The 14,348-nt window shown below is 39.0% G+C and overlaps 1 protein-coding gene across 1 annotated transcript in view; it reads right to left on the reverse strand.

Annotated features, from left to right (window-relative positions):
- COLEC12 (collectin subfamily member 12) overlaps positions 1-14,348 on the reverse strand; it is a 116,834-nt gene that overhangs the window by 52,895 nt on the left and 49,591 nt on the right. The window lies entirely within an intron of this gene.

Genomic DNA, 14,348 nt, shown 5'->3' on the forward strand with positions numbered 1-14,348 from the left:
TGCTGTGCTTTGGTATAAAGCAAAGTATTGATGATGTGGTTTGGGTGGTGGATCTTGTGGGGGATTAAGGGAAGGGAGAGTTCACTGGGGCTGGAGACTTCGGAGGAAGTGTTTTGAAGATGGGTATGTCTTGAAAGGGAGTCATGTTTGAACCAGGAGAGTTGGGGGACACACTTCTTGGCAAGGTAAAGGACAGAGATAGGATGAGTAAAGGCCCTGGAGGGGGAGATGGGGTAGAGGCAGAAAGGGTGTCAGTCAGGGTCCAATAAGGAAAAGGTGGCTTAGTCAAGCTGGGTATTGAGGAGAGTGTAATGATGGGGTGATTGAGAAAGCTGCAGCAGGTTTAAGGAAATCAATAAAAGTGTGGAATCTTGGAGCTAGTGTATCAGCAAGCCATTACTAGGGGTAAGAGGAAGTTGCTATTCCTGGACCCAGGGACAGAACTGGACCACCTAACAGGAGGTGTGGCCTTTGGTAGAGAGGTCCCACCTATTCCTGGTGACCTTCAAGGAAGAGATGAGGGAAATAAATACCCCACTTAGCTCTTTCTCTTCTCCTAGTGCGTCTCATTGTCCAAACCAATTGGAAGCCAGGGAGGCCCTCTTCAAGGTGATGACAGATGTACAAGAGGGCAGACCGTTACTTTAACACTTCTCAAGCCGTTGGTCATGTCACATCTGCCAATATTGGCCAAAGCAAGTCATGTGGCTGAGCCCAAGTCAAGGAGCAAGAAGGTCCCCTCCTCTCAGAGAGATGGGGAAATTGCCAGGTTGCATGTGAAGAAGTGGAACCAGTAATTCAGCCTATCAAAATTTCCCTTAAGAGGATGAGGTGGAAAATGGATTGTGCAGGAGGGGGATTAGTGTGAACAGCTTTGGGTGGTACAACTTCTATTTGTACTCCCACCCCCACCATATCCGTCATCCCTTCCTTTTATCATAATAGAATTTTTAGCTTGACACGTGACTGTATTTCACAGCTGAAGACAGTTTTTCCTAGCATTCCTTGCAAGTAAGTAAGGCTATTTGACTAAGTTCTGGGTGAAGAGATGTGAGTAGAAGTGGTATATACGGTTTCTGCCATTAAAGGGATTAATTCTTTTCCCACCCTCTCCCCCAAGCCTGCTTCCTGGAATGTGGATGTATTGCTGAGCCCTCTTAGATCATGCTTGCTTCAGGATGGCAGAGCAAGAAGACTGCAGGGGGGCGGCTCCCCGGGCTGCTTATGTACCTATAGTCAGGTGCAAGGAAAGAAGCCTCCAACTTTTTAAGGCTGCTGCTATTTTGGGTCTTTATTTCATCAGCCAAATCTGTAATTAATACAAATTCACAAAACCTCTATTCCTTTGATACCCAATGGAAGGGATAATACAGAAAGAGGTACAAGTTTTGTTTTTGTTTTCATTTTTTTCAGTCTTACTGGTATAAGGGAGAAGAGATCTCATAATTTTAGTTTTTCACCATGTTATCCCTATCTAGTATTTTGAAAGGATGCATTATCAGTGAGCTAGTTGCTGATGCAGTTTCCCTAATGATATTGGGACAGGTAGTGACAGGTCTGAACCAGTTCTGGACAATGCTGGTTCTATATGTGAGTGGAGGGCATGGCAGGCAAAGAGAGAAATGAGGGGAGAGAGCTCTTTGCCACTTGAGTATGTGTCATAACCAGGAAGTAGAGAGCAAGATTCCAACTTGGGCCCATTTGGCTCCAAAGCCCATCTCTCTTCATTTGGCACTAATTATATCAGAAAACTGGGAGAGGTCCAGCTACTCTAGAATCTAGAGTGGGTTCTTCAAACTAGCCTCTTTGGACATCCATGGCATTGGGGGCCTCTTTGCTAATTGACGTTGAAGGCAATGGTCTAGCACTTTTATCTAAACTGTGCAAATCAGGATTCCTACATTCTCTCTCTGGTCCTGTTAGAGAGAGGTAATCTTGGTGGTTTGAGATTTCTTGTGGCAAAGAACAAAATACAATGGGAAAAGCCTAGGCTCTCAGGAAGGTCCTGGTTGGGAGTATAGAAGACAGTATGGAGGGGTGGAAGCTAGGCAGCCATGAGTTCAAATCCCAGTTCTTGGAAGATTATTTAATCAGTCCAATCTTTAGTTTTCTTGCATAAGGGTTGGAAATAGTATATGTCAACTTCCTAACCTATAGTAGGTGCTACTATAGAGCCAGCACTTTGTGCTTGTTAATGTCAGGCCTGGCCTGGCTCCTGCTTCATGGCACAGGAATTAATTTTAAGAAGCTTGTAACTCCCTGCAGCTTCCAGCCATGATTTGGTGGGTCTTGGCAATTAGTGACATGTAAAGAATACACAAAACTCTGGTGCCAAAGGTTAGGAGACTGGTCAAAGGGCAATTCTCCATACCTGGCCAAGAAGACTAAATTGAGACCCTTGGTTATGCCCATTTTATGACCTGTCTGAATGAGGTGTTAGCAGAAGTCTCTACACTGGCAGCTTCCTCCTGCTCAAGTTGCACAGGTGACCCTGCTTTGCAAACTGAGGGCTAATGTCCTTGGACGGAGTTAGGAGGCTGGGACACAATCCCGACTATGGCAGGCTGGAGTGGACTGAGATAGTTTATTCATAGACCATTCATTGAAAAATATGAAAACCAGGAGTCCTGTCTCTGGGGAATTAATGTTAGTTTTCTTAAGCCTGCTTTTTTCTGGACTTTTGCTCAACTGGGCATGCTATATACTTATTTGAACAAGGATATCTTGGAGGAGAGGAAAAAGGATGAACAGGTGAAGCAAAATCTTTTCAACATCTGCTATGTGACTTATCAAATAAATATGACACCATGCCATTAAGGGATTCTTCTCAGGAAAATGGAACTGTTGTACAGAGAAACACCTCAAAAAGACTGAAAAGTCTATCTGTACTTGTAAAATTGTTGAGTATAATGGTAAGAAAAGAGATGCTCCATCACACTACCATTTAGAAAAGGTTTCTAAAGTTTTTCCCTGACTCAGGGCCATACTTGGGTAATAGAATGAATCTGTTTTATCATCTGATTCTTTCCACTCTATCTTCCATTCACGTTGATGGACTGATACAAATATAATAAGCATACATCCAATATACTGGATGTACAATAACCAACTTTTAGCAACATGAATCCCTTCATTTCTCTTGCTTGGCTTCTTCTACTCTTCAGTTCTTTTAAGATTTCATAACTGACTGGCCACATTCACCTTTCTCTCTTCTCAATTCAGTAATTTTTAGGTCTCTCATCTAATCTGTAGATCATCTAACACATTGAAGGAGTTTTCTTCTGTTTCATCCAGATCACTTGTGCACAGTATTTGGCATGGAAAGAGGGATCTGCTCTACATTTTTTGGGAAAGGATTCAGACAAGAAGTGATGCTTGGGCTGAATCTTAAAGAAGGTACTCTCCAGGTATAAAATACAGGGAAGGAATCCAGGTAGAGTATGGGGGTGAGAAAGAGCATGGGAGAAAGTACAGGTGGCTTGGAAGGCTGTTTTGGTGCATGGGTGAGGGAGGGTAGGGTTGCAGCTGGAGGGAAGGCTGGACATGTGGTTGGGAACCTGGGATCCTTTTGAAGATTTTAGGCTAGGGATATGGGGTAGGATAGAGTTGGATTTTAAATTAAGAATGAGGAACCTGATCAGATTTGCATTTTTGAAGGCAACTATGACAGCAGTGTGGGCTAGGGACAAGTCTTCCAATCATCCTGTTTCCTCAGTTTTGCATGAAGATTAGAGGAGATAATGTATGTGAAAATGCTAAACATTTAAACAATTATTCTTGTGTGACTTCTCTGAGTCATGAGTTAATATGCTTACTTTTTCAAGAAGAGACCAGCTTTGTCATCTGAGGCAAAAAACACATGCTTGGCATTGTTACCTGATTTATATAGCTCTCTACTTCCTTAAATATCTGGTTTTTAAAATGGGAGTGGCTATTACCATTTGTTGTCTACTTTAGCTTACATTTTAACTCCTACAAATTGGAAGGGTGAGAGGAGATTCATAATAGAAGGTAATAGAAAAGAAAGGGTTTTTTCCCCTCCTGGTTGTGCATTCATTCTTTTAAGAACCATTAGAAAGAAAAATGTGGGGTGCCTGGGTGGCTCAGTTGGTTAAGTGTCCAACTCTTGATTTCAGATCAGGTCATGATCTCTTGGTTCTTGAGTTAGAGCCCCGCACCAAGCTCTGTGCTGACAGTGTGGAATCTGCTTGGGATTCTCTCTCCTGCTGTCTCTGTTCTTCCCTGCTGCATGCGCATTTTCTCTCAAAATAAATACACTTAAAAAAAAGAAAGAAAATCATTCTCCTTCTCCTAGTGTGTATCAGGTTACGTGCCTGAACAGACTTTATCATATCTCATTAAAATTCTCCTCCCAAAAGAGCATCAGTTGTGAGTAGGTGAACAGAAACCTGTTGTATAAAGAGCTAAATGCACAGAGAAGTACATAAGGTATCTTATAATGTGTGATATTCATCTGATTTTATTCAGTGTGTTATTAAGAAGGACCCCTGTTCCTCAAAAACAGAATTTTCAGAGCTCAAGTCAGAATCCTATCTCCTTAGTGATGGTGGGACCTAGGAAGTGGTGTCACCTCCTTGAGACCCTCCCCTTTTCTGTCAATGGGGAGGGTAGCAAGGCCTGCTCGATGGGGCTGTTAGGAGGATGACGTGAGATGGTCTGACTGAAGTACTTCCCATAGTACCTGACAAATGACAGCACTGTAAGTTATGATTAGGGCTGGGGAGAACCATCTCAACTGAGAGAGCTAGCACTGTTCCCTTCTGATGATGGCATCACACATTTAAGTTGCTTCTGGGCATGAATATGAATTGACACTTAAAAAACAGGAAGAGGATGAAAAAGCAGATTGGGTTTAATCTATAAAAGGTCTTGAGGGATTGGGTTTAATCTGTGGAAGGCCTTGACCTGAGAAAATACTGGAGTCCAGTGCTTGCCTTGTGTCACAGGGCCCAGATGACGGTGAGTGCTGGCAACCTGACCAGGCCACGTGAACAGGACAGCAGGGCATAAAGGTGCGAGGAGATGGTCGTTTTCAGCTACAGAGATGGCATGAATGGTGACCAGGGGTTAAGACAACATAGTCCACACGGCTGCAGGTGTGAAAGTCAAACTCTGTCTTTATTCTTTTACCATTTTATTTGGGATAGGTAGCAGCACTGCCTGGGGAGCTCCTTGGAAGGGGAGGAGAGGGAATCTGTTGGTTGGAAATCTTACCTTTGAGCATCAATTATATCTAATGCCTATTTTCAGCACATTTCATGTTAGACTTTTTGATGGCAAGTCAAGGTGTAGAAGGTAGATGGGCTCAGAGGAAAGGTTCTTTGCAACAGTTCAATGTAGTGGCCAAAAGTTTACTCTTGCATTTCATCATACGTGTACCTTGGAGTTATGTTTTTTGGAACCTGCCTTAAGAAAACACAAACTTTCCAGGTAGCATATAGCTGTCCCCATCTTGCTTGCATCTCTGCCTTGGTTGATGAGATGCCATACTTTGCTGACAGTCACTAGTGGCTCTGCTATTGGTCTGATATGAAGCACATTCATAACTCAGCCATAAAATAGGGCTTTCTAGATAGCCAGATTCTTTCCCAACAGATACCTCTCCACCACCCCTAACTCCACCAAAATGAAGTAGAAGCACATCCTGAGTTGACCACTTTCTCTGGGCCTGGCCAGGCACATAGTAAGAATGTTGGCTGGTGATGGGCTCAAAACACAGCCCACTTGACTGAGCCACGTATATGCTCAGGCTTGACCTATCCTGGCAAAATCTGCAAGGATATTTTTAGACATTTCAAGTGATTGACTCCTCTGAGGAAATGATACATTAAAAAAATATATATATACACACATATTTAATTTTTTAAAACCACAACTGAAAAATTTCTTTGCCAATGGGTAGAATTAAGTCTGACAAGAAACCCTAAGAGTTTTTTTTTATTAGTACCATTATTGTTTTCTTTGGCTCCATGTATTATATTGGTAAGATGACAAAAAAAAAAAAGAAGAAAAGGAAAAAATTATAAAAAGGCAAATATTTTGTACAAAAATACAAAGTTTTAAAAGCTCTTTAAGTATATTTCATATCATTACTAAGAGTTGGCCTATATATCTGTGTGTCTGCATATTTTTCTTACATTTGGGATTTTAGAAATGTACGGTACATTTACACAGTATAGTTCTCCCTAAAGCTCAACAACCAATGATAGTCTTTTTTCTGATTGGAGCAGTCCATACTTTGGAAGATGTGATTTGCATAACTGTGCAGTTACTGGCTGAAAAAAATCTATGTGATTCAGTCCATTTGCATACTGAAAATCAATACATCATACTGGGGGGAACATTTTAGTTCTGAAATCCTTGAGTAAAGGAAGATGGTAAAGATAACTAGCTGTCAATTTTTTCAGTAATTTGTTTTCAGTGCTTTTTTTTCAATCTGGTGAGAAGATGATGCAATCAGAAAGAAGTATCCTTTGCCCTTGAGAACCATCTGAAAATCTGCTCTTGTTATTACATCACAGTCCATTATAATGCAGATGGTGGTACTACAAAAGAGGAAAAATAATGGGCGTTAGTTTTTCTTAAAGAATAACTATGTACAATTCAAAAAAAGGAGCACATATTTTTATAGGAAAGATTCCAAAATACATCAATTATTTTTTTCAAGAAATGCCTATAAGTTCATATCCAGATTAACTAAAAGGTAAATGTCTCCTTTAAGGAGTCCATTCTGGGCTCAACTTAAATCTCAAGTGGCCAAACAAGGCAAACAAATGACAAACCTGGGTCACTTCTCACCCTCTACTGTAATTTTTTTTTTTAATTGAATATAACTGACATACAATATTAGTTTCGGGTGTGTAATATGATTTGATATTTGTATACATTGTGAAATGATCACCATAATAAGTCTAGTTAACATTTGTCATCACACACAGGAAAAAAAAAATTACCTTTTCATTTATATCCAAATTAGTTAGCATATAGTGCCATAATGATTTCAGGAGTGGAATCCAGTGATTCATCCCAACGAGTGTTCTCCTTAAGGCCCCTTGCCCATTTAGCACATCCCCCCACCCACAACCCCTCCAGCAACCCTCAGTTTGTTCTCTGTATTTAAGAGTCTCTTGCGTTTTGTGCCCCTCCCTGTTTTTATATTATTTTTGCTTCTCTTCCCTTATGTTCATCTGTTTTGTATCTTAAATTCCATGTATGAGTGAAGTCATAAGTATCTTTCTCTAATTTCACTTCGCATAATATACTCTAGTTCCATTCATGTTGTTGCAAATGGCAAGATTTCATTCTTTTTGACTGCTAATACTCCATTTTGTAATATATATATATATACACACACACATATATATATATACATATATATATATATACATACATACATACATACATACATACATACCACATCTTCTTTATCCATTCATCTGTTGATGGACATTTGGGTTCTTTCCATACTTTGGCTATTGTTGATAGTGCCGCTATAAACATTGGGGTGCATGTGTCCCTTTGAAACAGCATACCTGTATCCTTTGGATAAATACCTAGTAGTGCAATAGCTGTGTCATAGGGTAGTTCTATTTTTTTTTAATCTAAAAAATTTTTTTAATGTTTATTTTTGAGAGAGAGAGAGAGAGTGTGAGTGGGGGAGGAGCAGAGAGAGAGGGAAACACAGAATCTAAAGCAGGCTCCAGGCTCTGAGCTGTCAGCCCAGAGCTTGATGCAGGGCTCAAACTCACGAACCGTGAGGTCATGACCAGAGCTGAAGTCGGACACTTACCGACTGAGCCACTCAGGTGGCCCAGGGTAGTTCTATTTTTCATTTGCTGAGGAACCTCCATACCATTTTTCAGAGTGGCTACACCCCACCAGCAGTGCAAAAGAGATCCTCTTTCTCCACATCCTCACCAACATCTGTTGTTGCCTGAGTTGTTAATGTTAGCCATTCTGACAGGTGTGGGGTGGTATCTCAGTTTGTATTTCCCTGATGATGAGTGATGTGGAGCATTTTTTCATGCGTCGGTTGGCCATCTGGATGTCTTCTTTGGAGAAGACATATTCATGTCTTTTGCTCATTTCTTCACTGGATTGTTTTTTTGGGTGTTGAGTTTGATAAGTTCTTTATAGATTTTGGATCCTAACCCTTTATCTGATATGTCGTTTGCAAATATCTTCTCCCATTCTGTTAGTGGTTTTATCTTTTTGCTAATTAAACAGCTTTGCTGTGCAGAAGCTTTTTATCTTGATGAGGTCCCAATAGTTCATTTTTGCTTTTGTTTCCCTTGCCTCCGGAGACATGGTGAGTAAGAAGTTGCTGTGGCCAAGATCAAAGAGGTTTTGCCTGCTTTCTCCTCGAGGATTTTGATGGCTTCTTGTCTTACATTTAGGTCTTTCATCCATTTTGAGCTTATTTTTGTGTTATCGTGTAAGAAAGTGGTCCAGGTTCATTCTTCTGCATGTCACTGCCCAGTTTTCCCAACACCATTTGCTGAAGAGACTGTCTTTATTCCATTGGATAGATAGTCTTTCCTGCTTTGTCAAAGATTAGTTGGCCATATGTTTGTGGGTCCATTTCTGGGTTCTCTATTCTGTTCCATTGATCTGTGTGTCTGTTTTTGTGCCAGTACCATACTGTCTTGGTGATTACAGCTTTGTAAAACATCTTAAAGTCTGGAATTGTGATGCCTCCAGCCTTTGTTTTCTTTTGCAGGATTGCTTTGGCTATTTGGGGTCTTTTCTGGTTCCATACAAATTTTAGGTTTTGTTTTTTTTTTTAAGCTCTGTGAGGAATGCTGATGTTATTTTGATAGGGATTGCATTGAATATGTACATTGCTTTGGGTAGTATCGACATTTAACAATATTTGTTCTTCCAGTCCATGAGCATGGACAATTTTTGCATTTTTTTGTCTTCTTCAATTTCTTTCATGAGCTTTCTATAGTTTTCAATGTATAGATTTTCACCACTTTGGTTAGGTTTATTCCTAGGTATATTATGGTTTTTGGTGGGAAAAAAAATTTTTATGATGGCTTTTTTATTTTTTTTATGTTTGTTTATTTATTTATTTTGAGAGAGAGAGAGAGTGAGCACAAGCCGGAGGGGGGGGGGGGGAGAAAGAGGGAAAGAGAGAATCCCAAGCAGTCTTTGCACTGTCAGTGCAGAGCCCAATATGGGGCTCAAACTCCTGTATCGTGAGATCATGACCTGTGCCGAAATCAGGAGTCCAATGCTTAACCAACCGAGCTACTCAGGTGCCCCTAAGTTTTTATTTTAATTCCAGTTAACATATAGTATTACATTAGTTGCAGGTGTATAGTATAGTGATTCAACAATTCTGTACATCACCCAGAGCCCATCATGAGAAGTCCACTCTTTAATCCCCATCACCTATTTCACCCTCCCACCACCAACTTTCCCTCTGGTAACCATCAGTTCTCTATAGTTCAGAATCTGTTTCTTGCTTTCTCTCTCTCTCTCTTTCCCTTTGTTCATTTGTTTCTTAAATTTCACATATGAGTTCAATCATATGGTATTCTTCTCTGACTTATTTCTCTGAGCATTATATCCTCTAGCTCCAGCCATATCATTGCAAATGGCAATATTTCAGTGTTTTTAATGGCTGAATAATATTCCTTTGTATTTATATATATACTGCACATTTATCCATTCATTAATCAATGGACACTTGGGCTGCTGTTGTAAATAATGCTGCAATAAACATAGAGGTGCATATGTATTTCTGAGGTAGTGTTTTCATTTTTTTCAGATAAGTGGCCAGAAGTGGAATTATTGGATAATATGGTAATTGTATTTTTAATTTTTTAGGAACCTCTATGCTGTTTCCCATAGTGGCTGGTATATTCCTACCAACAGTGTACATGGATTTCCTGTTTTCCACATCCTTGCCAGCACTTGTTTATTTCTTTCTGAGCACAGCCATTCTAACAGGTGTGAAGTGATAGCTCATTGTGGTTTTGATTTGCATTTCCCTGATGATTGTGATGTTGAGCACCTTTTCATGTACCTGTTGGCCATTTGTATATCTTCTTTGGAAAAATATCTTATTCAGGTCCTTTGACCACTTTTAAATTGGGTTATTTGGCTTTTTGCTAATGAGTTGTTTGAATTCCCTTATGTATATTGGGTATTGACAACTTGTCAGATATATGATTTGAAAATATCTTCTACCATTCCACAGGTGGCCTTTTTTTTATCCTCATGGTTTTTATTCAAATCTTTTTAAAAAAATTATTTTTATCCCCGTATAGTTAACATACAATGTTATATTAGTTTCAGGTGTACAATATAGTGATTCAATAATGCTATACATTGCCCAGGGCTCACCATGATAAATATACTCTGTAATCCCCATCTTCTATTTACCCATCCCCCAACCCATCTCCCTTGTGGTAACCATCAGTTCTCTATAATTAAAGAGTCTGTTCCTTGGTTTGTCTCTCTCTCTTTTCCCTTTTTCATTTGTTTTGTTTCTTAAATTCCACATGAGTATAATCATATAGTATTTGTCTTCACTTACTTCACTAAGCATTACATTTTCTTGCTCCATGCATGTTACTGCAAATGGCAAGGCTTCATTCTTTTTTTTATGGCAGAATCGTAAATATACACCACATCTTTTTTATCCATTCATCTATCAATGGACGCTTGGGCTGCCTTTCCTTTTTTTGATGGTTTTCTTTGCTGTGCAGAAGCTATTTAGTTTGCTGTAGTCCCATTTGTTTATTTTTGCCTCTGTTGCCTTTGCTTTTGGTGTTAGATTCAAAAAAGTCATTACCAAGACTGATGCCAAGGAGATTACTATGTTTTCTTCTAGGGGTTTTATGGTTTCAGGTCTTAAATTCTTAATCCATTTTGAGTTAACTTTTGTGTATTGTGTACATTGCATTCTTTTGCACATGGCTGACCAGTCTGCTTAACACTATTAAAGAGACTGTCCTTTTGCTGTTGTATATTGTTGGCTTTTTTGTCAGTTAATTAATGATATATGTGTAGGTTTATCTGTGGGCTGTCTATTCTGTTACATTGATCTATGTGTCTGTTCTTATGCCAATACCATACTCCTTACTATTAACTCAATCTGACTACTAATCTGTCAGTTCACATATTCTGTTTTCTTTGTTATTCAGTCTTGGTAGGTTTATGTTTCTAAGAATTTATCCATTTTTTTCTTTTTCTTGTTTATGGAGGTGGGCATTTATTGCTATGAACTTTTCCCTTAGAACTCCTTTTGTTGCATCCTATAACTTTTGGTATGTTCTATTTCCATTTTCATTTGTCTCAAAGAATTTTTTGATCTTTCTTTTGATTTCTTCTTTGAGTAATTGGTAGTTTAGTAGCATGTTGTTTAATCTTCACATATTGGTGAATATCCCAGTTTTCTTCTTACAACTGATTTCTAGTTTCATACCTTTATGGTCAGAAAAGATGTCTGGTAGGATTGCAATCTCCTTAAATTTATTGAAATTTACTGTTTTGTGGCCTAATATGTGATCTATTCTGAAGAATGCTGCATGTTCAGTTGAGAAAAATATGTGTTCTGTTGCTTTAGGATGGAGTGTTCTGTATATGTTGGTTAAGTCCTTCTGATCTTAAGGCTGATGATTCCTCATTGATTTTATTGTCTGGCTGATCCATCTATTTATGTAAGTGGGGTATTAAAGTCCCCTGCTATTATTGTATTGCTGCCTATTTCTCCCTTTAGGTCTGTTAATATGTGTTTCATATATTTAGGGGCTTCTATATTGGGTCCATAAATATTTACAAGTGTTATATCCATTTGTTGGATTGACCCCTTTGTTATTATCTAATGCCCTTCTTTGTCTCTTGTACAGTCTCTGTTTAAAGTCTGTTTGGTCTGATATAAATACAGCAACCCCATCTTTTGGCTTGTTTTCATGGTGTATCGTTTTCCATCCCTTCACTTTCAGTCTGTGTGTATCTTTATGTCTGAAGTGAGTCTCTTTTTGGCAGCATATACATGGGTCTTGTTTTCTTATCCATTCAGCCACTTTGTGTCTTTTGATTGGAGAATTTAATCCATTTAAAGCAATTGTTGATAGGTGTGTACTTACTGCCATTTAAAAAGTGGCTTTTCAAAGGGAATTAAAAGCAAAAATGAACAACTGGGACCTTATGAAGATAAAAAGCTTCTGCACAGCAAAGGAAACAACAAACAAAACTAAAGGCAACCAACGGAATGGGAAAAGATATGTGCAAATGACATATTGGACAAAGGGCTAGTATCCAAAATCTATAAAGAGCTCACCAAACTCCACACCCGAAAAACAAATAACCCAGTGAAGAAATGGGCAGAAAACATGAATAGACACTTCTCTAAAGAAGACACTCAGATGGCCAACAGACACATGAAAAGATGCCTAACGACCCTCCTCATCAGGGAAATACAAATCAAAACCACACTCAGATATCACCTCACGCCAGTCAGAGTGGCCAAAATGAACAAATCAGGAGACTATAGATGCTGGAGAGGATGTGGAGAAACGGGAACCCTCTTGCACTGTTGGTGGGAATGCAAACTGGTGCAGCCACTCTGGAAAACAGTGTGGAGGTTCCTCAAAAAAGTAAAAACAGACCTACCCTATGACCCAGCAATAGCACTGCTAGGAATTTACCCAAGGAATACAGGAGTACTGATGCATAGGGGAACTTGTACCCCAATGTTTATAGCAGCACTCTCAACAATAGCCAAATTATGGAAAGAGCTGAAATGTCCATCAACTGATGAATGGGTAAAGAAATTGTGGTTTATATACACAATGGAGTACTACGTGGCAATGAAAAAGAATGAAATATGGCCCTTTGTAGCAACGTGGACGGAACTGGAGAGTGTTATGCTAAGTGAAATAAGCCATACAGAGAAAGACAGATACCATATGGTTTCACTCTTATGTGGATCCTGAGAAACTTAACAGAAACCCACGGGGGAGGGGAAGGAAAAAAAAAAAAAGAGGTTAGAGTGGAAGAGAGCCAAAGCATAAGAGACTCTTAAAAACTGAGAACTGAGGGTTGATGGGGGGTGGGGGGGGGTGATGGGCATTGAGGAGGGCACCTTTTGGGATGAGCACTGGGTGTTGTATGGAAACCAATTTAACAATAAACTTCATATATTGAAAAAAAATAAAATAAAAAATAAAAAGTTGCTTTTTAGTTGTTTTATAGTTCCTTTCTAGTCCTTTCTTCTCTTCCTTTGTGATTTTATGACCTCCCCTACTGGTGTGCTTAGATTCTTTATCTATCAACTATAGGTTTTTGCTTTGTGGTTACCATGAGGCTTACATACAACTACTTATAGCAGTCTATTTTAACTTGATAACAAGTTTGCTTTCTAAAGCTCTACAGTTTTATTCCCACTTCCCACATTTTATTTTTTTGAGGTCACATTTCATATATTTTTATCTTGTGTATCCTTAATTATTGTATAGTTATTTTTATTACTTTTGTCTTTGAAATGACTAATCCACCACCTTTACTATTTACCTTTACCATTAAAGTTTATACTTTTGTGTGCTTTCTTGTTCCTAATTAGCACCCCTTTTTCAGCTTCAAGAAGTCCCTTTGACATTTCTTGTAAGGCTGGTTTAGTGGTGATGAACTCTGTTAGCTTTTGATTATCTGAGAAACTCTTTCTCTCCTTCAATTCTGAATAACTTTGCCAGGTAGCGTATTCTTGGTTGGAAGTTCTGTTCTTTGAGCATTTAAAAAAATATTCTTTGAATATATAATGCCACTCCCTTCTGTCTTGCAAAGTTTCTGCTGAAAAATCTGATAGTCCTATGGGGGTTCCCTTGTACATAACAAGTTTTTCTCTTGTTTCTTTTAAAATTGTCTCCTTGTCTTTAACTTTTGACATTTCAATTGTAATGTGTCTTGGTGTTGGTCTCTTTGGGTTCATCTTCTTTGGAACTCTCAAGGCATCCTGAATCTGAATGTCTATCTCCTTCCGTAGGTTAGAGAAGTTTTCTGCCCACCCCTTTTCTCCTTCTACAACCCTTATAATGTGATGTTAGTATACTTGATGTCCTATAAATCCCTTAAGGTATCTTCACTTTTTTCCATTCTCTTTTTTTGTTACTCTACTTTGGTGAGTTCCACTGTCCTGTGAATTCACTGATCCTTTCTTCTGCTTCATCTATTCTGCTGTTCAACCCCTCTAAGATATTTTTTCAGTTCTGTTGTTATATTCATCAGCTCTGTGACTTCTGTTTGGTATTTTCTATCTCTCTGGAAGTTCTCATCATGTTCATCCATTCTCCCAAGTTCAGTGAGCATCTTTTTAA

This window comes from Lynx rufus, unplaced genomic scaffold, assembly GCF_022079265.1.
Source record: "Lynx rufus isolate CCGP_SWC_20201006 ecotype Redwood Valley unplaced genomic scaffold, mLynRuf1.p SCAF_22, whole genome shotgun sequence".
NCBI lineage: Eukaryota > Metazoa > Chordata > Mammalia > Carnivora > Felidae > Lynx > Lynx rufus.